Source organism: Mustelus asterias, chromosome 16, assembly GCF_964213995.1.
Source record: "Mustelus asterias chromosome 16, sMusAst1.hap1.1, whole genome shotgun sequence".
In the NCBI taxonomy this organism is placed as follows: domain Eukaryota; kingdom Metazoa; phylum Chordata; class Chondrichthyes; order Carcharhiniformes; family Triakidae; genus Mustelus; species Mustelus asterias.
Genome location: NC_135816.1, coordinates 73,082,510 through 73,108,306, shown reverse-complemented (window position 1 = coordinate 73,108,306; position 25,797 = coordinate 73,082,510).

Genomic DNA, 25,797 nt, shown 5'->3' with positions numbered 1-25,797 from the left:
ATGGCCTACTTTTAGTAATTCTGCCTTATTCTGAAAGAGGCATTCAGAGTTGCCACAGGCCACTGCTTTTCACCAATTCCCGTTGTGCCACCCGGACACACTCCCCACCCCTGCCCCCTCCCCCCCTCCCCACCCCCTCCATCCCCTCCCCCTCCCCCCTCCCCCTCCCCCTCCACCCCACTCTCCCTCTCCCCACCCAACCTCCCCCCCCACACCCCCTCCCCTTCTTCAACCCCCTCCCCCTCTGCACGCAACCTACCTCCCTCCCCTCCCCCTCCCCTCCCCATCCACCCTCCCCCTCTGCACCCCCCTTCCCTCCGCACCCCCAACCCCCTCTGCACCCTCCTCCCTCTCCCCCTCCGCACCCACCTCCCTCCCCCCTCCGCACCCACCTCCCTCCCCCCTCCACACCCCCTCCCTCTCCCTCTCTGCACCCACCCTCCCCCCGCACCCGCCCTCCCCCTCCACACCACCCCCTCCGCACTCTCCTCCCCCTCCGCACACCCCCTCCCCTCTGCACCCCCTCGCCCTCCGCACCTACCCCCTACCCCTCCCGCACACCCCCCTCCGCCTCTGCACACCCCACTCCCACCCACATCTGCACATCCCCTCCCCCTCCGCACACCCCCTCCCACTCTGCAGCCCCCCTCCCCCTTCGCAACACCCCTCCCCACCCCCCTCCAACTCCACACTTCTCCTCACCCTCCCCACCCCCGCTCTCCCTCCGCACCCCCGCTCCCCTTCTGCACCCCCCTCTGCAGCCCCCCTCCGTACTGCCTTCCCCCTCTGCAGTCCCCTCCCCCTCCGCACCCCACTCCCCCCTGCACCACCCTCCCCCTCTGCCCCCCTCCCCCTCCGCAACCCCCTCCTCCTCCGCAACCCCCTCCCCCTCCGCACCTCCTCCCCCTCCGCACCACCCTCCCCTCTGCACCACCCTCCCCCTCTGCCCCCCCTACCCCTCCGCAACCCTCTCCCCCTCCGCACCACCCTCCCCTCTGCACCACCCTCCCCCTCCGCACCACTCTCCCCCTCTGCCCCCCTCCCCCTCCGCAACCCCCTCCCCCTCCGCACCACCCTCCCCTCTGTGCCACCCTCCGCACCACCCTCCCCTCTGCACCACCCTCCCCCTCTGCACCCCCCTCCCTCTATGCACTCCCCCTCTGCACCCCCCTCCTCCACTCTCCTCCCCCTCTGCATCCCCCCTGCCCCTCCGCACCCCCCTCCCCCACCAAACCCCCCTCCCCCTCCAAACCACCTTCCCCTTCCCCCCTCCCCCTCCACATCCCCCTCCCCCTCCGCACACCGTGTTCCCCCTCCGTATCCCCCCTCCACCTCCGCACCCCCTCCCCCTCCACACCTCCACCCCCCTCCGTACCCCCCTCCCCCTCCGTACCCCCCTCCCCCTCCGCACCCCCCTCCCCTCCGCACCACCCTCCCCCTCCGCACCACCCCTCCCTCTCTGCACTCCCCCTCTGCACCCCCCTCCTCCACTCTCCTCCCCGTCTGCACCCCACACCCCCTCTGCACCCCCTTCCCGTTCCCCCTCCCCCTCCGCACCCCCTCCCCATCTTCCTCCACACCTCCATCCCCCTGCACACCCCCCTCCGCACCCCTCTCCCCCCCTGCACCCCTCCTCCGCACCCCCCTCCCCTCCGCACCCCATTGCCCCTCCGCACCCCCCTCCCCCTCCGCACCCCCCTCCCCCTCGGCACCCCTCTCCCCCCCTGCACCCCTCCTCCGCACCCCCCTCCCCTCCGCACCCCCCTCCCCCACCGCACCCCCCTCCCCCTCCGCACCCCTCTCCCCCCCTGCACCGCCCCTCCGCATCCCCTCCCCTCCGCACCCCTCTCCCCCTCCGCATCCCCCTCCCCTCCGCACACCCCTCCCCCTCCACACCCCCCCTCCCCTCCGCACCCCCCTCCCCCACCGCACCCCCCTCCCCTCCGCACCCCCCTCCCCCATCACCCCCTCTCCCCTCCCCCCTCTCTCCCTCCCCAACCCATTCTCCTCCTCCCCACCTCCTCCCCCTCCCCACTCGCTCTCCCCCTTCCCACCTCTCCCCCTCGCCCTCTCCACCTTCCCCCTCCCCACCCTCTGCTCCCCCTTCCCATCCCCCTTTCCCGTTCCCCACCCCCCTCTCCACCTCCTCTCGCCCTCGCCCCCACACTCCCTGCCCCACCTCCCATCCCACTCCCACCCCCACCCACCCTCCACCAACCCCCAAACCCCCTCCACACCCTCTAACTCCCCCTCCCCCACCCGCCTACCGCTCCTCCCCACCCCCCCACCCCCCACTCCCCCACCCCCACTCCCCCACTCTCCTCCCCATCCGCTCCCCCCCCTACATGCCCCTCCCCCACCCCCTTCCCACCACCCCTCCCCCAACCCCACGCTCCACCCCCTCCCCCAAACCCTGCCCCAACCCCTCCCCCCTTGCCCCTCCCCTTCTGCCCCCCCTCCCCTTCTCCTTCCGCCCTCCCCCACCCCTTTCCCCCACCACCTCCCTCATCCCCCACTCCTCTCCCCTACCCCCTCCCCATCCTCTCCCCTTTCCCCATGCCCCTCCCCACCCCCTCCTCCTCCCCCCCACCTCCTCCCCTCCTCCGCACCCACCCTACCCTTCTGCACTCCCCCTCCCTCCTCCCCCTCCTCTCCCCTTCGCCCCTCCCCGACCCTCTCCCCATTCCCCATGCCCCTCCCCACCCTCTCCTCCTCCCCCCCACCTCCTCCCCTCCTCCGCACCCACCCTACCCTTCTGCACTCCCCCTCCCTCCTCCCCCTCCTCTCCCCTTCGCCCCTCCCCGACCCTCTCCCCATTCCCCATGCCCTTCCCCACCCTCTCCTCCTCCCCCCTCCCCCATGCCCCACCCCCACCTCCTCCCACTCCTCCCCTCCCCCCAACTCCTCCCCCTCCCCCATGCCCCACCCCCACCTCCTCCCACTCCTCCCCTCCCCCCACCTCCCCCCTACCCCTTCCCCATTCCCCCCTCCCCCAAACCCCTCCCCCCTCCCCCACCTCCCTCCCAACCCCCCCTCACCCTTCCCCCTCCCCATCCCCTCTCCCCCATCCGCTCTCCCCAATCCCTCTCCCCCTCCCTCTCTTCCCTCCCCCCTCCCCCACCCCCTCCCCCCACCCCTGCCCCCCACCCCACTCCCTCTCCCTCACTCCCCTCCCCCACTCCCCTCCCCCACCCCCGTTCCCCCCACCCTCCTCCCCCCACCCTCACCCTCCCCCCTTTACCCCTACCCCTCCGCCCCACCTCCACCCCCTGCCTCCCCACCTCCACCCCCCCTTCCCCACCCCCCTCCCCCACGCCTCTCCCCCCCAACCCCACCCCCTCCTCTCCACCCCCACCTCCTCCTCCCCCCCACCCCCTCCCCCACCCTCCTCCCCCTCCCACTCCCCCCTTTCCCCCTACCCCTCCCCCCCACCTCCACCGCCCCCCCCTCCCACCCCCGTCCCCCGGTTGGGATCAGAAAATACTGGGAATCAATCATTGGTTACACTTACCTGCATGACCCACTGCCTTTATTATTGTGAATAAATAATTTACCCCCCGCTTCAATTTACTGCAATGCTCTAGATAAACATGGGGTTACAAACTATAAAGCAATACTTACAACCAGGGTTCGACAGAACCCAAGGACTCCATGAAAAACCTCGAGGATTCCACGCAATTTTCAAGTCATTCGAAAATCGTACCAAATTTTTCAAGATGTATTGTTCTCAGATTTAATGAAAAATAATCATTCATCCATTCAATCATGTTTATTTTGTTTTAATTTTTGTTTTCTAATGTATAAATATATATTATGTGGGAGGGGAGAGGAGGGAGAGGATTGCGGTCCCACAGAATTTCACAATATATATTTCGTTCGCGAAAGAAAAAGGTTGAAAACCATTGCGATAAAAGAATGAGTGATAAGGTTGTAGGCTGGTTTTTTTAGTTTGTATAGAGTCTATAATAGTTAGGACATCACAACCTTTTAATGGCTTTATGAATAAAAATAGTGCTGCATAATTAATGTGAATCAACATTCTGTGGGGGTAAATTATCTGACCTCTGCCGATTAGGAAGGCCATGATCGTCTGCTCAGACTGTTCAGTTTTCACTGCAATTGAACTGGCAGTTTTGTGACTCTGCTAATGGACTAATAGTTGTGGCAGTTTTCATGAAGGGCTGAGGTTCAGCTTGATTTGTTTGTTTGATCAAAGGGAAAATTTCAACACAGCGACAGGAGGGAGGTTGCTGAATTTCTGCCAAAGAGATGTGAGAAGAAATACGGCACTCTCTCATTAAGAAACAGAGGGTGTGTTCCTCCAGTACCTTAATCGAAGTAGCTGTGTAAGAAATATGGAAAGGAGATAGAACTATTCTCAGCACATTTAGCAGAAAGTGTTTTGGTCGTTCTGTCATGGGGAGCATCACAGCCAAGCCCGATCCTGGGCTCGCCCAGTGTCCAGGGAGTGACTGGATCTCAATTGTCACTGCATGAGTGTGCTGCATCAGCTTCCAGTTATGGTTCATATGCAAGGGAACAGTCACCTGGGTGAGGCACCAGTGCGCACCAATTGAATCTACCCCCAACTTGACTGAGTGCATTTGGGCAAGAAGGGGAGAAAACTGGAAATAAATAAATGGCAGGCCTTCTGATAACGTGCAAGGGAGCTTTCTGATTTTGATACAGATTTTATTGCAGACATAGCAATTGCCAGATTGAGATAACACATCCGAATTATAGTGGAGATTTGCTTTCAACTGGCTATAATGGTGTATTTAGTGTCTGTGAGCCCATTTAAGGAATGAAGTACTGACTTTAGAGAGTTTTGTTTGTTTTTTTGATGCAGCGAGATCCTGCTATCTCTCAGCTATTTCTTAACTTGCTGACTGAGCTCAGTTTCAGATAGACAAGTTTGGGGCTTTTAAACAGGGCTTTTATACATTTTTAATGCATATTTATGCTGTCACAAAGCCTCTTTGCTCCTCTGAATGCGCTATGTGTAAAACTACCAGCAATTGCAGTGTGGCATTCTCCTGCACATACTCTGCCTGAAAAAGAATATTTAAGAGTGTTTTTTAACATATCAATTCCTCCGCTGCTCTTTTGAAAGTGCTGAATTTTACAGGAGTGTTTGCTAACTATTTCACCCATTGCTTTGCTCAGTGCTCTATACCTCATGCGTGAATCTAGATGGTGAATGTCAGCAGACTATTCGACCGTGGGAGCATCGGAATTCTTTACTAACCTGACCTTTGTCGTGATTTCTTTGCAAGGGTGAATAACAATTAACAACACCAGGAACTTGCATTTGTGTAGCGCCTTTAATGTAGTAAACATCCCATGGTTATCAAACCAAATTTGGCATCACATGAGGAGATATTTGGACAGGTGGCCAAAAGCTTGGTCAAGAAGATAGACCTTAAGGAGCACCTTAAATGAAGGAGCGAGAGAATGAAGCAGAGGTTGAAGGAGGGAATTCTGGAATTTCAGTGCCTAGGTAGCTGGGTGGAAGGAAAGAAATTGGGGATTGGCAACAGAGCAGAATTGGAGGATCACAGAATGATTGGAATGGATGTAATTGAGATAAGGAATGATGAGGCCATTGAGGGATTTGCAAGCAAGGATGAAAATTGTAAAGTGGAGGCATTGCCAGACTGGGAACCAATTTAAGTCAACGGGCACAGGGATGATTGATGATCAATACTTGGTGTAAGTTTGGAAAAAGGATCCAGCACAGCTGGGAAATGTCCCACTGAGGTTCTTCCATAAAGAGTGGCTATTTGGACAAGATTTTGGAGGACACCCCACACCAGCAAGAAGTCAGTGCCTATCCAATGGATGAGGTGTGAAAACAAGGTCCTGACTACCAGATCAAGTGGACAATCAAGATCCCATGAGAGTATTTGAAAAGTGCAAGATGTCCTCCAGTGTCTTGGCCAAAAGTCCTCCCTTTACCAATGCCATTAAAAAACAGGCCATTTCGTCACTCTTCTCTTTGCTGTTGGTGGGATCTGCTTGTGTGCCAAAAGGCTGCCACAGTCATCCATGTAATGGGTGGATTTTCTGTGCAACCTCCTGCATGTCTTGGGGCAGTGGTGGGCATTGGCTGGCAGTGGAACTTTCTGGTCCTGCCGTTGTCAAGGCGGTTTCCCATTGGATACAGCCCTCGCTGCCGTGAAACCAGTGAGTGGGGGGGAGTGGTGTTGCGCCGTCAGTGGGAACAGAAGATCTCTTTGGCCTGAACAGGCCGGAAAGTTCAGGCCAACAACTTGTAGCAATTAATTCATGTGTGGTGCTTTAAGGAGTTGCCATGTTAATCCAGTGCATCTCTGAGGAGAGGATAAAGAGGATGAACAGAAAGGATTAATTCTGTGCAATGTAAGAAAGAAAAGGTGGAAAGCATCTTTGGAAAAGTTAATTCGGCAGTAGTTTGTGAATGATTTTTTTCTGAGTGATACATAAAGTTTACATGTTGATTAATTTAAACAAGATTTCCTCTTCTTTTGTTCCGAAACTTAAATGAATGATTTAAATTGCATCAGGGCTCAGACACTCATTGCTATTCCCAGGGAAGGGTCCCGGCAGTGGATTATTTTCTTTAGCACTTGGGGATAAGGGAAATTGTTAGTTTCTAAATTGGAACCATCTGGGCTACCCCTGGCATCCACAAGGGGAATTAAGAAAAAAAGTACAAGTTTATGTTGAAGCCCCCAGCTCTCAAATTGGTTTTTAACGCCGAGCCCAAGATCGAGAATGTTTGGTCTACTGCATCTCAGAAGACCAAAAAAATGCTGAAGGGTACATAAATAAATAAACAAATAAAGCTTGTCTAATTACATAGCATTTTACAGAAAAGAACTAGGTCATTCAACCAAATGGGTCTGTTGCTAGTGTTTATGTTCCACACAAGCCTTCTTCTACCCTACTTCACCTCACCCTAGCTATATAGCCTTTTATTGCTTTCTCCTTCGTGCGTATCTAACTTTCCCTTGAAAATGCCTATGGCAGATTTTCCCAAACCTTTCTGGACGCCGAACTCTTTTGACCTCCCAAAAGCATTGATAGAACCCCAAACATGTTTTTTGTGAAATAGGTACAAATGTAGAAAACAAATGTATTGAAGTGTTTTCTATCTATATTATCATGAAAACATTATTTTGTTCAACAGAGTAAAATCTGACCCCTCTTTCCCCCTCTCCCCACGGCAGTCTCTCCCCAGTACCCTCCCCCATGGCACTCTCTCCCCATGGCCCCCTCCCCAGTACCCTCTCCTCAATACCCCCTCCCCAATATCCCCTCCCCAATACCCTGCCCTCATGGCTCTCACTCCATGGCACTCTCTCCCTATGGCCCTCTACCCCCAATGCCCACTCCCCAATGCCCTCTCCCTATGGCCATGGCTTTCCCTCCATGTCCTGCTCCATCATCTGTCATCCACTTCACTGTCAGCCGCCTGCTCAGCCATCTGGCCTGCTGCCTGCTGGGCCTTCGCCCTCAGCCCCGCTGGCCCCTGCCTTGGACTTTTAATACTCACTTTGGCATTGTTTCTGGCTCATTCAATCAGAGCCTGCATTCTCAGTGCATTGACTGCTGATAGGCTGACTGCTGTGCCTATAAGGAGCCAATGCAGAGTGGAAGACACCTATGACTGGACAAACTGGAAGGGCAGTTTCTTTCAAATTTTCAACAGTTCTCCCACGGAACCCCTGGAAACCTCCCACAGAAACCCCAGGGTTCCACAGAACCCAGTTTGGGAAATGTTGGCCTGATGGCTGTAACTACTCCATGTGGTAACAAGTTACACATTCCAACAGCTCTCTGGGCAAAGATGTTTCCCTGATTATTTTTTTAAATTGGATTTATTATAACTAACTTATATTTAAGGACCCTAGTTTTGGACTTCCTAAAGAATCGAAAGATCAAGCTCTTACGGGTTGTTTTTTATTTATCTTGGTGCAAGGATTCTGGAAGAATAGTTCTTTAACTGGTAACCTGAGACTCGGTTCCATGTGCTGTGTGTGTTTGTTGGAAGGCTGGATGTGAAGTGACCCACATTCTCCAGATCTCTTAATGCCTTCACTGTCAGTGTTGCCAACACTTCCAGGATTACCCTGGAGTCTCCAGGATTTGAAGATTAGTTTCCTGGACACAGATGAGAAAATTCATGGGGGCAGCAAAAGAAATTGTGCTTTTTTCAAAAAAATGTTTTTGTTTATTAGATATAAAAATATCCAAGATTGGGGGATAAAAAAGACTTTTTGAGTGGGCTGGGAGATTGGATATGGGAGATCATGTGCTGAACCCATTAGGAATATTTCGGAGCAGACATGACTCTGGGGATCAATAAAACCCGGATCCTGGTGCTCAGAGGCACAAAGTCCTGAGCTGGGATGGTGGCAACGATGGCAGCACTATATGCCTACAGGCTCTTGGCACATTTATCCGGGTGGGTGCGTCTCAAACAATACCTCCAGCCAATTCCACAGTTAGCAGCTTTATCTAGTGTATTCCTCTCCGCCCACTCCCCCTTATTTTTATTTCACTTCCTGTCATAAAGGTCGAGGCAGGGTGACCCCTGCATCAGCAGCAAGGTTGCTGAATTATTCATGCAATTGACTTTGTGTCAGCGTACACATTTGTGCAGAGGGATGTTTTATTCATTTGTCTCATTTAAAGGCCTTCCCTGCACCTGTTCTACCACTAAGTACCCAGTGATTTGCATTTGATGCTAATTTAGTTACAGTATCGGACTGGTTTCCCTCTTAATTTCATTTCCGAACAGCGTTCTCTCACAACACCCAGTAAAAAAACAAACTTGGTCAATTTTTGTTTTATTTATTTGTTAGTGAGGGAAAGCAGAAAATTTTAGTTACCTGCAGTTCACATTTAAATCAGCACTTTCACCTCTGTGCACGAGATGAAGGGCAGCTACAGTGTTACTCTGTGCCCTCTTCTATTTAAAAATAAAATGAGGCAAATGTACCAGGTAGTTTTGGCTGAAAGCTTTGTCTGGCATATGTATTGAACTGATTTGCAATGTTATGGCAAAGGCAGCAGCGGCCTTGTTATAGTCAGGTTAAAATGAGGTGATTTCCTTTAATTGGAAGCAAGCTGATAGTCACAGAAAGGCACCAGTGTGTTGCAGTTCAGATATAAATGTCGCCTTCACTTGTATCTTTTAGAGGCAGTTGTACTTATGCCTTAAGACGTCATGGTGTAATTTTATCAAGCTCTGCTCCCAGTTTTGAGCCTCAGGAGGTGGGAGCATGGTTCGGAAGTAGGACCGCGTCAGAAATAGCACAGAATCAATGGCCTGCAAAGCAAGTCTCCACAGTAAGAGCCTCACAAAATTACACTTGTATGTCTCCTGATTGTAAAATAAGCAACCAGTGTAGCGTTTCTAGGAGCTAGTAGAATCTTGCAATGTACATTAACCCCTGAGTTGCAAAAACTACTTTTCTCTGACCTATTGGGTAAACAGAGTCACCACCGAACACCACTCTTAATCTATATTGGAATTTGTTCTTCTGGAAACCCATTTAAAACCAATTGGGAAATTGGATGACCATTCTTCCCTGCAAACAAGAGGTCTATATCAAAGTAGCACCCAACAATATTGCAAGTGGATTGAGGGTTGGTTTTGCTGTTTCAATTGCCCCTGCCAGTTTCTTTATGAAATATTGGGATTCCGTAGAATGCCATTGCAGTGAGCCTGGGAATTGTCACCGACCCTGTCTGTGCAGGTCTTGATTTGATGCACTGTACATGCTCTTGAGTGTTTTGTAGACCTGGTGAAGAAACAGTTCATGGAGTGAAAATTTGTCGCCACTGTCTGGGTGGAGGTCATTTTCTACTAAACCAATAGTATATCGAGTTAACATTGTACAAACGGGACAAAATATTAAGTGTAATTTCTTAGTTAAGTTGTTTATACCTCATTGATCCATTCTTGAATATTGTCTGGTCTGGCCTGTCCTGCAAACTAAAGCTTGGAAAAGAAATGGACAACTTCCATAAACAGTGAGTACCTGCCGAGGATCTTGTGACTCGAGGATTTTGGTGCAAGGCTTGGCAGAATGCATAGGCTGAAATTTTCTGGCCATTCCCACCAGTGGGATTTTCTAGTCGCACTGATGGTGAACCCCATCCACGGGGTTCCCAATGGCGGGGGTTGTGTACAATGGGAAACCCCATTGAAGTGGCGGGATCAGAAGACCCTGCTGCTGGCCAATGGTGGGCCGTCTCAGCAACCGTGAAACATGCTGCGCAGGGAGCGGAAAATCCCAACCATAACAAAATTAAAAACATTTGGATTCATATAATGCTTTGCATATCCTCAGGACATCCCAAAGTACTAATTAAGCTAATAACTTATTTTTCAAATGTTGACACTGTTGTAATGTAGGGAAATGTGCAACATCTGATGGACAGCAATGATAAAAAAGGTTTTGGTGAATAAATATTTGGATAGCTATTCTTCTGCTCTTTGAATAGCGCCTTGGCCATAGGAATTTAAGGCCACCTGAGAGGGCAGAGGGAGATGCTGGAAAAATACTCATTTTAATATCTCATGTCAGAGATGGCACCTCCAATAGCGCAGCACTCCCTCAATACTGCTCTGAAATAGTAGGTCCATGCACGTGCTTATGGCTCTGGAGTGGGCCAATCTTCTGCCTTAGAGACCCTGCGAATGCCACAGGACCAAGGCTGAGCAGTATCTGTCATTCAAGCCTGCAATAAACAGTAGGCTTCCTTGAGTTTTCAAGAGTATCAGGTTCAAGATGGTGTTGTCCAATAGCAATGGGCCTCTTGTGGATATGTGCTGCGGTGCTGAGCCCTACAAACAAGGAAAGAAATCCTAGTAACCATGCAGAGTTAGCTGAGCTAGCTGTCAATGTGTGGAGTGAGCTGAGCTGGCTGTAGATGTACTACATCTGACCTCAATATCCTATCACTTCCTGGGTGGTGAGTTTGGATAATGAACAGGATCCTTGGCTGATTTTTTTCTTTCCTGCCTACCTGGTCCAGGGATGCTGGAAAAATACTTTTAATGTGATTGAGCTCGTTCCTAACAGCAATTGCAATGCATTATTTCTCCTTTGATTAACTGGTAAAGATGAATGTCACAGGGAAAGCTAGTGTGACTTGTTTGCATAAGGACACAGGAGGAACGTGGTCATTTGCAACACTGGGAATGAAGTTCGAGTTATTGCAGATTGAGTGCAGTGTTCTAGTGCCTGTACGGTTGCAATGATACAGTTTATTATTGGAATATGGAGCTGCTCAGGCACATAATATGGATGAGATTAATTTTGATGGTGGCATCATTTATCATATTTATACAGTCACTTTAAGAGACACTCAGAAAGGGTGTTTATACAAGAGAAGATTATCACAGACATTACTGAAGCACAGTTAAATGAAACAATCCATTTCTTTTTCCTCAATTGACTTGTTGCATAGTTTTTTTTTCTTTAATTTTATTTCCTATAGGCATTATAAACCAGGAAGGATCCAGATTTGATCTCAGCCAGGCTGACAGCTGAATCAAATGCTGATATTGGAAGCATGATTTGATGCCCCCCACACCCCCCCCCCCGCCCAGCAACCCCCCCAACACCCCAATTTTGACAGAATAGTGAGGACTGGGGAAGGAATGGAAGGGGTGGGGGTGTGTTGTTGCTGGAACTTGCCAGCTGCTGGTCTGCTTGTAAGGGCTTGTAGTTAAATCAGCAGATTAACATTTTCTGCTCTTCATCAGTCAGCACACTTCCCCAGAGTGAGCGGATGGATCTGGAATCTGAATCTGCTGATAATTAGCTTACATTTATATTGCTCTTTTAATGTAGGCCATGTCCTGAGGCACTTTACAGAAGGGGTGAGAAACCACTAACATGGAGCCACCTTGTGAAAGTTAGGAGAGATCCAGGTCAGAAAGCAGGTTCTTTAGCATGTAAATAGAAATGTAGAGGGAACGAAAAGGCACGGGGACCGGAATTCTTCAACCTCGCCCGCAGACGTGATTCTCCCGCTGCATTGGATGACGATTTGGCTGAGCGCCAAATTCTTCATTCTCACTGGTGGCGGTAGTGGAGCATATGATGGATGGCACAGTGGTTAGCACTGCCGCCTCACGGCTCCAGGGACCCTGGTTTGATTCCGGCCTTGGATCACCGTCTGTGGAGTTTGCACGTTCTCCCCTTGTCTGCTTGGGTTTTCTCCGGGTGCTCCGGTTTCCTCCCACAGTCCGAAAGACGCGTGGGTTAGATTGATTGGCCATGCTAAATTGCCCCTTAGTATCAGGGAGATTAATAGGGTAAATATGTGGGGTTACAGGGATAGGGCCTGGCTGGGATTGTCATCAGCGCAGGGCTCGATGGGCTGAATGGTCTCTTTTTGCACTGCTGGGATTCTGTGATATCAGAGAATTCTGGCCTGAGCATTCAGGGAGAAAGTTAAAGAGAGTAGGACCAAGGGTGTCAAATGGATTGGGGCAAGGGTGGGGGTGTGCGTACAGGAATGGAGGGCTGAAGAGTGCTGCGAAAAGAGGCAATTGCGGACATAGGGTAGGGTGCAGGCACAGAGGGATCTGAAAACGAGTACAGAGATTTAAAGTTCAAAGGATTGGGGAACGGAGTCAGTGAGGGATAGGGGTGGAGGGCAAACAGACTTTTGAATCTGTCATGTGAGAGATGGCACCTTTAATAGCGCAGCACTCCCTCAGTACTGCACTGAAATGTCAGGTCCATGGATGTGCTTGTGGCTCTGGGGTGGGACGCAGAACACCCAACTTTCTGCCTTAGAGGCACGAGTGCCACAGGGCCAAGGCTGAGCAGTATCTGTAATTCAGGCCTCTAATAAACAATAGGTTTCCTTGAGTCTTCAGAGTATCAGGTTCCAATGGCAATGCTGCTCTCGTGGATAAATACACTATGTTGTATAGTGCTTAGCCATACAAACAAGGAAAGAAATCCTCATAACTGGGCTGACTTAGCTGAGGTAGCAGTAGACGGGCAATAACTGGCTTCACTGTTATAAATTTCCAGAGGTTGGAAGATTGGAGGCCAGCACGTCAGGGGCAGCGAGTCAAAAACATTTGTACGAGTTTGGCGCCGGTGCTGGTGAAATAGGGACAGGGGCGGGCAACATGCGAAAGTAAGTGTTCATTTTGGGGAAAGGCATTTGAAACTCAGCTTTGGATTGAACCGGGTGCCAACAGTTGCTGTGGCTCGATTCAATCTACACGAGGCCTGGCAGTGTGTTCAGAGTAGGTGGAAAGGCAGGGAGATGAGTTCATGAGGTGGGCTGAAAAGATGAGTTTGATCTTAGGCTGTTTTGCTGGAGAAAGTTTTGCCATATTGACGAGTTAATGTCAAACAGGCAGTCGGACAGCATGGTTTATTGTGAGAACAAGGAGAGTGAAGGTGAGGTTGAGCAAGGTGTTGGGAATCACACACAGGGGCTGAGCTCCTTTTTCTGGAGAACCCCACTGAGAAGCTGCATATAAATGAAGAAGTGGAGATAAATCCTTGAGAATTCTCAGGGTGACTGTGTGAGGATGGACATACCAATAACTACTGCTTTGAGAGAGACAGAAAAGGAGCTATGCAAGGGAAGGGGTGATGGAGCAGGTGGATAAAGCAACCTGAGATGTTTTACCATGTGAAAGATGCAATATATTTACACGTTTGTGTGGTCCTTACAAACAGCTGCAGAAAGGACAGGCAGGTACAGAGGATAGATATATGGCTAATGATTTTGCCTGAGTGCTGTGTACGACACCAGATTTAAGGAACTCAAAGCAAGGAACTTTTGGCAAGATGGCCACACATGTTCAAAGACCATCAAGAAGAAAGCCAGGTTGGCATTGCTGTGGTACAGGTTGGACAGTTGGACAGGTTACTGCTGTGCTTCAGTTCATGGTCTCTATGTTTCATGTAAGTCAGTAGCTATGAGGAGGACTACAGGTGGTGTCAGGACTCAGTTCTGGACCCCTGATTGCAAGGTCTTCTGCTGAAGTGTGTGTGCATGGGAGGACACTGAGGGCAAAATTAAACTCTGCATTGATGCACCTTGTAGTTGAATAGCCTGGTGGCACCCACCATCTGGATTCATTTAAGCTGCCTTGACCACTGGAATGAGGTACTGGAGGACTGCTGGTGCAACATGGCATTCCAGTTTGCAGTGAGTGCACTGGTGGGAACTGGGAAGTGGCAGTGGCCAGAGACTGGGTTACTTTCCGATGAAACATTTCCAAATATTGAGACAGGATAAAATGTTTCGCAAGCAGATAAGTTGTCCTTGTACTTCTCACATCTCCTTTAAACCCACTTTACCGTGCCACTGAGTCTGAATGTTCTCAGGTAGTTGTAGTTCTCCTCTTCGCCAGTAGCTTGCAGAGGGTGTACAACACAGCCAAAGGCCATTTGACTCCACTGTTCTGAGCCTGAGTTATTTCACCATACCAGCCTTGTCCAAATGCCCCTTTATGTAACCCTATCAGCATGACCTCCTGCTCCTTTCTCCTCATGTACTTATCCAGCTTCTCCTGAAATGCATCGGTGCTTTTCACCTCAACTAGTCCTTGTGGTAGTGAGTTCCATGTTCTCACTATTTAGGTAAGGAAGCTGTGCCTGACGTGCCTTTATTTGGATTTTATATCTTTTGTTGATGGCCCCTCATTTGGAGAATTGTCAGTACACGTTGTTCCTCTTTGTTACTGATTTTCAGGATGACAAGCGTCTTACTAATCACACATTCTGAGTCACTCTGAGAAGTTGTTGTGGGTCTCCTTGGGAGCAGGTAGTTAAGAGTCAATCCCATTGGTCTGGCTGGAATATCACGGGCTGATCTGAGTAAGGATGGCTGGTTTCTTTCCCTAAAGAACCAGTTGGGTCTTAACAACAATCTGACAGCTTCATGGCCACTTTTACTGATGCCAACATTTTCAATGTTGAGATTTTTATTTAACTAGATTCAAATTCTGAAGCACTCACTGCAAGAATTGAACCCACCAAAGAGGCATTAAACTCGTTAGAAGGGTTGACTTCCTTCATCTGAAGATCCAACAAACATAGCATTCATGTCACAAGTTTAGAAAAAACACTGCTCAGTGGGACAGTGTACCAAACTTGTCAATTAGGGAGACACTGCCAACCCACCCCCCCAGCCCCACACCAACTGACCAATCAAGGAGACACTGCCATTCCATCCCCCTCCAGTCCCACACCAACTGACCAATCAGGGATACACTGCCGTCCCATTCTCCTCCAGCCCCACAACAACTGACCAATCAGGGAGATACTGCCGTCCCGGTCCCCTCCATCCTCACACCAACTGATCAATCAGGGAGACACTGCCATTCCATCCCCCTCCAGTCCCACACCAACTGACCAATCAGGGAGACACTGCCGTCCCATTCTCCTCCATCCTCACACCAACTGATCAATCAGGGAGACACTGTCATCCCGTCCCCTCCAGCCCCACAACAACTGACCAATCAGGGAGACACTGCCATCCCAACCCCCTCCAGCCCCACACCAACTGACCAATCAGGGAGACACTCCCCTTCCTACCCCCTTCCATCCCCATGTCAACTGACCAATCAGGAAGACACTGCCATCCTATCCCCTCCATCCTCATACCAATTGACCAATCAGGGAGACACTGCCAACGCATTCCCTCCGCCCCCACACCAACTGACCAATCAGGGAGACACCGCCCTCCCAACGCACTCCATCCCCATTCCAACTGACCAATCAGGGAGACACTGCCGTCCCATTCCCTCCACACCCCACACCACTGACTAAAATTGCAGCTTAAAATGAAGGTTGTTTCACAATCAAAAAGCACATGTGTTGCTGCACTGTGAAACTCAGGAGTAATGTCGATGAACTGCTTATGCAGGAGTTTAAGTAAAACTGAATGAGCCATTTCTGATCATTGTAATCTCTAGCCTGTAAAACAAAAAGGTTCATTAATGCAGGGCGTTTAGAGCTAACTGCAGCACATCTGGGCTTGTTTGATCAGTTGAATTTTAAATTATTCAGGAGAGCGGGCCTGTGGTGGACCTCAGTTGTGCCTTTGTCCTATATGGACCACCGTTGTGTGTGTTTGTCATACCTGGACACATCCCCTTCCAGTTTGGTTCCTCCCCTCAGCACCTAGTATAAAGGTGGCTGTCTCCTCCCCCTTGTTCAGTCCAGGTCGGTTAATTGTTGGGATCTGCTCCTGATTCTGTTGTGAATAAAAGCCTACACTTATATTGGCATATCGGTAGTCTTTCGCCTTATTGATAGTGCATCAATTTTATTCACAACAGTTACTAGTATGGAGCAGTTTCTAAAACCCGACAAGTTAGCTTTAGACCCTCAAGAGGTTGGAGCCTCTGATAAATTTGATCATTGGTTGGACTGCTTCGAAGCATTCGTCGACACCGCTACGGCCATCGACACCGACGCTGCTAAACTCCACGTGCTCCGCGCCCGGGTAAGCGAAACTGTCTATGGAATCTTCCGGGACGCTGCTACTTACGCGGACGCTATCGAACTCCTAAAAGGGCAGTTCCGAAAGAGCCCTAACGTGGTTTACGCCAGACACCTCCTAACTACCCGCAAACAGCAGCCAGGAGAATCGTGCGCCCAATTTCTGCGCGCCCTGCGAGTCCTCGCCCGAGCATGCGACTGTAAGGCTGTTTCAGCAGCTCAGAACACGGAGGATCTGATCCGCGACGCCTACGTTGCGGGCATTGAGTCTACATACATCCAGCAGCGTCTGCTGGAACAAGATGACCTAGACCTCCGGAAAACGGCCACGATGGCTGAAACGTTAGAAGCAGCCTCCCATAATCTCGGGTCTTACCTTGGATCCCGTTCCACCGACGGCTCCACTGCGACGGCTGCTCCAGCAGGGCCCAAATGTTACTTTTGTGGCCTCCCTAAGCACCCTCGGCGTCACTGCCCGGCAAAGGACGCGATTTGCTCCGGATGCGGTAAGCTAGGCCACTTTGTTAAAGTCTGCAGAGCAAAGCCGCTTCTGAAGACTCGTGGAGCCATGTGTGCTCCGAGGGCGCGGCCATCTTTGATGCAGGCGGCGGCTGCGCGCGAATCGCCATCTTGGATGCGGTCACCGGAAGTGCGGGAATCGCCATCTTTGATGCGGTCACCGGAAGTGCGGGAGTCGCCATCTTTGAGACTGGCATCAAGGCAAGCTGAGCAGGAAGCTTCATCCGTGACGTCATCAGACGGCGACGAAGATGGATTCTTCTTTAATTCAACAGTGGCATCGATTTGCCTGGACCAGTCGCAGCCACATCAACTCTCCAAGTCCATAATGGAGATCAAGGTAAATGGTTATGCAGAAAACTGCCTGTTTGACTGTGGGAGCACGGAAAGTTTTATACACCCTCGCACAGTGCGTCAATATGCCCTTCCCGTGCGACCCTGGAGCCAGACCATCTCCATGGCCTCGAATTCTCACTCAGTGGAGGTCCTCGGGTGCTGCTTGGTGACGCTGACGGTACAGGGCACAGTCTACGAGCGTTTTCGGCTCCTCGTGCTGCCGCGACTCTGCGCAGCTGTACTGCTGGGGTTAGATTTCCTCAGCCATCATAGGAGCGTCACCCTGCAGTATGATGGCCCTTATCCCCCGCTCTCCATCTGCCAGGCACCGTCACTGCAGCGCCCCTCGCGCACCACCTGCAGTCTCTCGACCCTCAAGATCACCCCCCCCCCGTTATTTGATAACCTCACCCCGGATTGTAGGCCTATAGCCACCAAGAGTAGGCGCTATAGTGCGGATGACCGGGCCTTCATTCGGTCCGAGGTACAACGTTTGCTCCAGGAAGGGATTATCCAGGCCAGCACCAGCCCCTGGAGGGCGCAAGTGGTCGTAGTTAAATCGGGGGAGAAACACCGCATGGTGATTGACTACAGCCAGACCATAAACAGGTATACCCAACTAGATGCATATCCTCTTCCCCGTATCGCAGACATAGTCAACCGCATCGCGCACTATAGGGTTTTTTCAACGATCGATTTGAAATCGGCTTACCACCAGCTCCCTATCCGCTCGGAGGATCGCCCATACACTGCCTTTGAGGCGGATGGCCGCCTCTACCAGTTCCTCCGAGTCCCCTTTGGTGTCACCAATGGGGTCTCAGTCTTCCAACGGGCCATGGATCAAATGGTGGACCAGCACGGACTACGGGCCACTTTCCCGTATCTGGATAACGTCACCATCTGCGGCCATGACCTGCAGGACCATGATGCCAACCTACAAAAATTCCTTCGTACGGCCACTCTCCTGAACCTCACATACAATGAGGCGAAGTGTGTTTTCCGGACACGCCGCCTCGCCATCCTTGGGTACGTGATAGAAAATGGTGTCCTTGGCCCCGACCCAGCCCGTATGCGTCCCCTTATGCAGCTTCCCCTCCCTACTACCCTCAAAGCACTGAGGAGATGCCTGGGCTTCTTCTCCTATTATGCCCAGTGGGTTCCCCGTTACGCAGATAAAGCCCGTCCGCTCCTAAAATCGACCTCTTTTCCCCTGGCGGAGGAGGCCTGTCGGGCCTTCGATGACATCAAAGCGGACATCGCGAAGGCCGCGATGCACGCTGTGGACGAATCCATCCCATTCCAAGTGGAAAGTGATGCGTCTGACTTTGCCCTAGCTGCCACCCTTAACCAGAGGGGCCGTCCGGTGGCCTTCTTTTCCCGGACCTTACAAGGCCCTGAGATTCGACACTCCTCGGTCGAGAAGGAGGCCCAGGCCATCGTGGAAGCCGTCCGGCACTGGCGCCATTATCTTGCGGGCCAACGATTCACCTTAATTACGGACCAGCGGTCAGTTGCCTTCCTGTTTAACACCAGGCAAAAGGGCAAGATTAAGAATGACAAGATCTTGCGGTGGAGGATTGAGCTCTCCACCTACAGATATGACATCATGTACCGGCCTGGGAAGCTCAATGAGCCCCCAGATGCCCTGTCCCGTGGATCATGTGCCACTGCCCAACTAGACCAGCTACAGTCCCTCCATAACGACCTCTGTCACCCGGGTGTCACCAGATTTTTCCATTTTGTCAAGTCCCGTAACCTGCCCTTCTCCCTTGAGGAAGTCCGGACGATTACCAGGCAATGCAGGGTCTGCGCTGAGTGCAAACCGCAGTTCTACCGGCCAGGTAGGGCGCACCTTGTAAAGGCCACTCGCGCGTTCGAGCGCCTTAGCGTTGATTTTAAAGGCCCCCTCCCCTCCTCTAACCGCAATGTTTATTTCCTGAATATCATTGACGAATACTCACGTTTCCCTTTTGCCTTCCCCTGCTCGGACATGACCACGGCTACAGTGATTCGGACCCTGAACAAGCTCTTCACCCTGTTCGGCTTCCCAGCCTATATTCATAGCGACCGTGGGTCCTCTTTCATGAGTGATGAGCTGAGGCAGTACCTGCTCGCCAAAGGCGTTGCCTCCAGCCGCACCACTAGCTATAACCCCAGGGGCAATGGTCAAGTAGAGCGGGAGAACGCAACCGTCTGGAAGGCCGTTCTATTAGCGTTACGGTCTAGGGGCCTTCCAGTCAGCCGTTGGCAAGACGTCCTTCCGGACGCATTACATTCCATTAGGTCACTCTTGTGCACAGCGACCAATACGACCCCTCACGAGCGGATGTTTTCATTTCCCAGGAAGTCCTCCTCGGGTACTTCGCTCCCGGATTGGCTGATGTCCCCGGGACCCGTCCTGCTTCGGAAGCATGTCCGGACCCATAAGGCAGATCCCTTGGTCGAGGAGGTCCAACTGCTCCATGCTAATCCCCAATATGCTTATGTAGCGTACCCTGATGGGCGGGAGGACACGGTTTCTGTCCGTGACTTGGCACCCGCGGGTGCCCCGGAGGTCACCACGTCCTTCCGCCCCACGGTCCCTGGTGTCGTCCATTCGGAGACTGCTACGCCTCTTCCTCCCTCAGTCCCTGTCCCCAATGTAGTGTGCCCAGATCCTGTTGCAGCCCCCCACCCCCCAGCTCCAGTTCCCACTGTTCCCCATACGCCACCAGGGCCACAGCCCATTCCTCTCGCCCCTATGTACAGCTCGCTTGAGTCGCCGGAGCCGTCGCCACGCAGTACCCGACGACTGGACGGGACGACGGATCGGTCCGCTTCACACCACCCAGCGCCTTCTCTCGACGCTCACTGTACGGAGCCTGGGCCGACATCGCTCCCTGCTCGGACGACTCTGCGACCTGCACTACGACGATCGCGACGACGGATCAAGCCACCGGTTCGTCTGGACTTGTGATATTGTTTCCGCTTCACCCCCGTATTGTTTTTTTAAAAGGAAGGGGTGAATGTGGTGGACCTCAGTTGTGCCTTTGTCCTATATGGACCACCGTTGTGTGTGTTTGTCATACCTGGACACATCCCCTTCCAGTTTGGTTCCTCCCCTCAGCACCTAGTATAAAGGTGGCTGTCTCCTCCCCCTTGTTCAGTCCAGGTCGGTTAATTGTTGGGATCTGCTCCTGATTCTGTTGTGAATAAAAGCCTACACTTATATTGGCATATCGGTAGTCTTTCGCCTTATTGATAGTGCATCAGGGCCCACCAATGGCCTCCTTCAAGAAATGACCAAAAGGCTACTACTATTCTGCCTGTTAACTATCCCCTCTCGTTTCTTGAAGTCATTGCATTCAGGAACGGATTGAACTGGTGTGTTGTGAACTGAGTTGGTAAATGTACCACACTGAGTCCTACAGAGCAGGTAGAATCCAGACTTGATCCCCAGTCTGTGCTGAATTAGTTTACCTCAGCCAGCCAGGACATTAATGTAAGCCTACTTGTGACACTAGTAAATAAACTTAATCTTAAACTTTGTGCCTCTGGTCATGGGAGAGAAAGAAAATCAACCTTGGCCCCTGTCTCTAATCACATAAATGTGTGTGTGCATGTATGTTTGTGTGCATGCACCATTGTGTGCATATATTAGTACCTATGTATGTGCATACATGTTTGTATGCATGTGCACACGTGTATCTGTCAGCATGTGCATACATGCACACGTGTGTGCCTATGAGAGAATGTGTGTGCATGTGGCTGTGTGATTGTGTTTGTGTGTGTTTGAACATGTCAGAGTTAGTTTGTGCATACGTGTGTGTTTATAAGAATGTATGGAGTTGTATTTGTGAAAGTGTGAATGTGTGTGTATCTATACACCTGTGTGTGTATGTGTGTGTGTATGTCTGTGTGTGGATGTAACGTGTGTTTAAGTATATGTGTGGTTGTGTTTGTGTAAGTATATCTGCGTTTGTGAGGGTGAATATGTGTGTGTTAGTGTGTGTGTGACTCCATGCACGTGTGTGCATGTATGTCTGTGTGTGCCTGTGAGTGAATGTTCATGATTATGTGTGTGATTGTGTTTGTGTGAGTGTAAGTGTTTGTGAGGGTGTGTGTGTGAGAGTTAGTGTGTGTATCTGTGTTTGTGAAGGTGAATGTGTATATGAGAGTTAATTTGTGTTTGTGAAGGCGAGTGTGTGTGTTAGTGTTAGTGTGTGTTTGTGAGTGTGTGAGAGTTAGTGAGTGTTTGTGAGTTTGTGTGTGTGTGAGAGTTAGTTATGTGTTTGTGTTACAGAGTTAGGATTAGCTGTGCAGCTCCTCATGATTGTTTGATTTGATTTGATTTGACTTGATTTGATTTATTATTGTCACATGTATTAACCTACAGTAAAAAGTATTGTTTCTTGCGCGCTATACAGACAAAACATACCGTTCATAGAGAAGGAAACAAGAGAGTGCAAAATGTAGTGTTACAGTTGTAGCTAGGGTGTAGAGAAAGATCAGCTTAATGCAAGGTAAGTCCATTCAAAAGTCTTAACAGCAGCAGGGAAGAAGCTGTTCTTGAGTTGGTTGGTACGTGACCTCAGACTTTCGCATCTTTTTCCCGACGGAAGAAGGTGGAAGAGAAAATGTCCGGGGTGCGTGGGGTCCTTAATTATGCTGGCTGCTTTGCCGAGGCAGCGGGAAGTGTAGACAGAATCAATGGATGGGAGGCTGGTTTGATTGGGCTCCCAATACTTATTATCCAGTCATATGCTTGCATCAGGTACCTCATTAGTCTAGGGATATTTGTCCTCGCCTTAAAGAGATGAGTTGAAGAAACTATCTGGGGATAAAATCCATGTTGAAATGAAAGCAGGTATGAGCCTGTTTCTGAAAGCTTTATGCACTTGGTTTTTCATTGGTTGAGGTATTGCAATTAGCAGGTATAATATACCAGGCCCTTAACCAGTGAAAGCTCAATATGACTTTAAGGCAATCACTGAGTGTAATTTTTTAAAGTTGAGGTTTTATTTGCTAAATAAACATTTCAAAATGAAGAACTTTGAGTAATAGTTCAGATTTCACATTGTGGGCTTCAGCGATAACCCTAATCACCAACAGCTGCGTTAAATAACATGTAGTTTGGCTAAGTGTAAAACTCCCCTTTAAACGGTGCAAATGAAAAGCATCACAAAAATACTAGAAGAATAAAAGAATGCTCATTCTGTACATTTTTTCACTAAGTGCAATTTCAGATGCAACGAGTTAAGAATTTTGTTAAGATTTAATTAGCTTCTGTAGTATTAAGTGCTCTTTTGGAGGGAGGGATAAGTTTTCAGGCCCCTTCCTCCTGCCATTGTGGGTCTATCCCCTGACTTAAGAGATTGGGCAAGTAGCCTGTTTCTACGCCTAACCAAATGATGCTGAGTAACCCATTCCTTGGAGTTGATTGACAATGGCCTGGGATGATTTTTGCTTCCCTCTGCTTTCCACCCTTCAGATGTTCACTTGCCATAGTGATAGCCCTCCATCGTACCACATCAATTAGCCATTTACCCCAGGCTCAAAAAAGAAAAGAGATTAGCCAGGTTTTTGGCTTCTGTTTGCAAATCAATGCTTCCTATTGGGAAACCTGCCAGTTTATGTGTGGCATGGGAAGGGTGAGTGAAGATACTGGGTGCAATTTAATCTATGGGAGGCACAGATCCTAATGACTGAAGTACAAGTGGGTGCCCTTGGATGTAAGGTGCCAGCGTGCACACACAATGTTAATGTTAAAAGGCGGGTGGCAGCATATGGGCACAAGTGATCAGGCAGCAGGCAGGAAGTGGTGGAATCCACAGTCAGGTGCAGCTCTGGGTGGGCTATAACCCCCCCCCCCCCCCCGGACAAGCAGGCAGGATCCGTCGGAGAAGATTTGCAGATTTGGGAGGTTGTGATCTGGAAGCCAAACCTTCATCCCCCTTATTGCTTTAAAGCTTCTATCCCCATGATATGGTGGGGAAACACCCCATATTCAGCACAGGCTAATATAAAATTGGACCTTTTGAATGTTCCCGGCTTGTGTACATCAGTGCCAATGTTCTGCTGTGCTTAATATCAGAGGCAAGAGAAACGCACATATACACACATACACACACTCTCGTACAACCTCATACACTCACTCATTCCCACTCACTCACTCCCATACTCTCACTTTTTTAGTCACTCAGTATCTCACTCACTCACATTCTCACTCATCCGTTCATTCTCACACTCACTCTCATTCTCTCTCATTTTCACTCATACCCTCATTCTCACTCTCATTCTCTCATACTCCCTCTCACTCATTCTCTCTCTCTCTCACATACTCACACACTCATTCTCAATCACACACTCTCATACTCATTCACACTCTCATTCTCACTCACACACTCTCATATCCACTCTCATTCTCACTCACCCTCACCCCTCTCTCATTCTCACTCACTTACACTCTCAGTCACTCTCTCTCATTCTCAATCTCTCTCTATACATCTATATGTTCTGTTGTAGCAAGATGTGGGCTAAGGGTGGCACAATACAACCAGATTTTTCAAAGTTGTTTTCTTTCTTAGCCAGCAACACACATTGCCAGTTTTTTTAAAAAAAAGAAAACACGTATTTTGACAAACGCCTGCTTTTATAAAAAATATTTTGACAGTAAATGCAGAAATGGGCAGAGGCAGTAGCTGCAGAGAACCCTTTCCTGTCACTGGATTGTCAGCAGAAAGTCAGAGCATCTGTCAGAGAAGGGCCCAAATGCAGGAACTAGCCTCCCGTGTGTGTTTTCTACCCACTAACCAGCCTGGGAGAAGCAGCTCAGGGGAGCTGGGAGACGTTGATTGACAGCTTCAATGTCAGGAAGTGAATATGTGAAAAAGTTTAACTTCGATTTGGCAAGATCCCAACAACCCCCTATCCCCCTCCTTTTCCACTATGCTGGAATAAAATCCAGGTTTAAGTGACCTTCTCACTGCACAATTATTTCACCTCTCAAAAGGTTCTGAATGCTCTTAAAGGCACAGAGTCTCTGTGCTGTCAGACTGAGTCTCCAAATATAGTTGCGTGCTCCTTTATTCAAATGCCAGTGTCAATTACCAAAATATGTGTGTGGAGAGGGGAATGAAATGAGTTGTCTTTGGGTCCCTTGTTCTTCCCCTGCTCAGGAATTGCTGAGTAAAAGCCATTTGATTCTACAAGGGAAAATGTATCTTAATTTTAATTTGTGCCAACATATTAATCTCGGCTGCGTAAGCCTTACCCTCCCCCCCCCCCACCCCCACTCCTCACACCAATGAACCTCATGCTTCTCTGTTTAAGACCTAGCTTCTGTAGGCCTTTCTGTCTGCCTCATCTCCTCAGCTGAATGATCTGAATCTAGCTTGAGTCGCCCAGATACCTTTAGTCCCAGCTCAACCCTCTTTGTGTGTGAGTCTGCATGGAGGGTATGTGCCAGAGGTTCATTGATGGCTCACTTTACTGCTAGACCCACTACTCCCCTGCGCCCCTGTCCTTCAAATGTATGCACTTTTTGGCAATGCCCCAAATTGCCTCATGTCCATCAGAGATCTTGCACTCCTCCAATTTTGACCTTTAGGGTATGCTCCACCATTGACAGCCTTTCCTTCAGCTGTCGAGACCCTAAACTCTGAAATTCCTGCCCTAAATCTCTTCATCTCTTGACCTCTCTATCTTTCCTAAGGATGCTTCTTATCACCTACTTACTTGACCAATCTTTTGGAGGGTAGATGGTAGTGCATTAGCAATGTCACTGGATTAATAATCCAGGGGTCAGGCTCTGTGGACATGGGTTCAAATCCCACCATAGCAGTTGGTAGAATTTAAATTCAATTAATAAAATTGGGAATTGAAAGTTAGTTTGGGCAACTGCTGTGCGTCCTAGTGGAACCCGGTATTAGGCACAAAGTGAATCCTTATTCTATATATAAGGCATCTTGTAATCTTTATCTTAACCTAGTCTATTTATTGTGGTGAATTTAAAATTATGGGCTTTTATATTATGCGTTTTATATTACCCTCCTTCAACAATCATCATCGATTGTTATAAAAATCCATCTTGTTCGCTAATGTCCCTTTAAGGAAGGAAATCTGCCATCCATACCTGGATCTGGTCCACATGTGACTTCAGACCCACAGCAGTGTTGTTAACTCTTAACTGCCCTCTGAAATGTTTGAGCAAGACACTCAGTTCAAGGGCAATTCGAGATGGGCAACAAATGCTGGGCCTTTGCAGGCGATGCCCACATCCTGTGAAAGAATAGACTAGTTGTCCTAACATCCCACGTTGTGACTCGGTGACTGACTTCTGACATTCCAGTGAAGCAGTTTGGAATATTTTACTGGGCCATATAAATGGAAGTTGTTGAATTGGAGTGAATCATTTTTAAGGTGGGGTGACTGGTCTACAGGCAAATCCCACCCCCAGGAGGGAGAGCTGAATAAT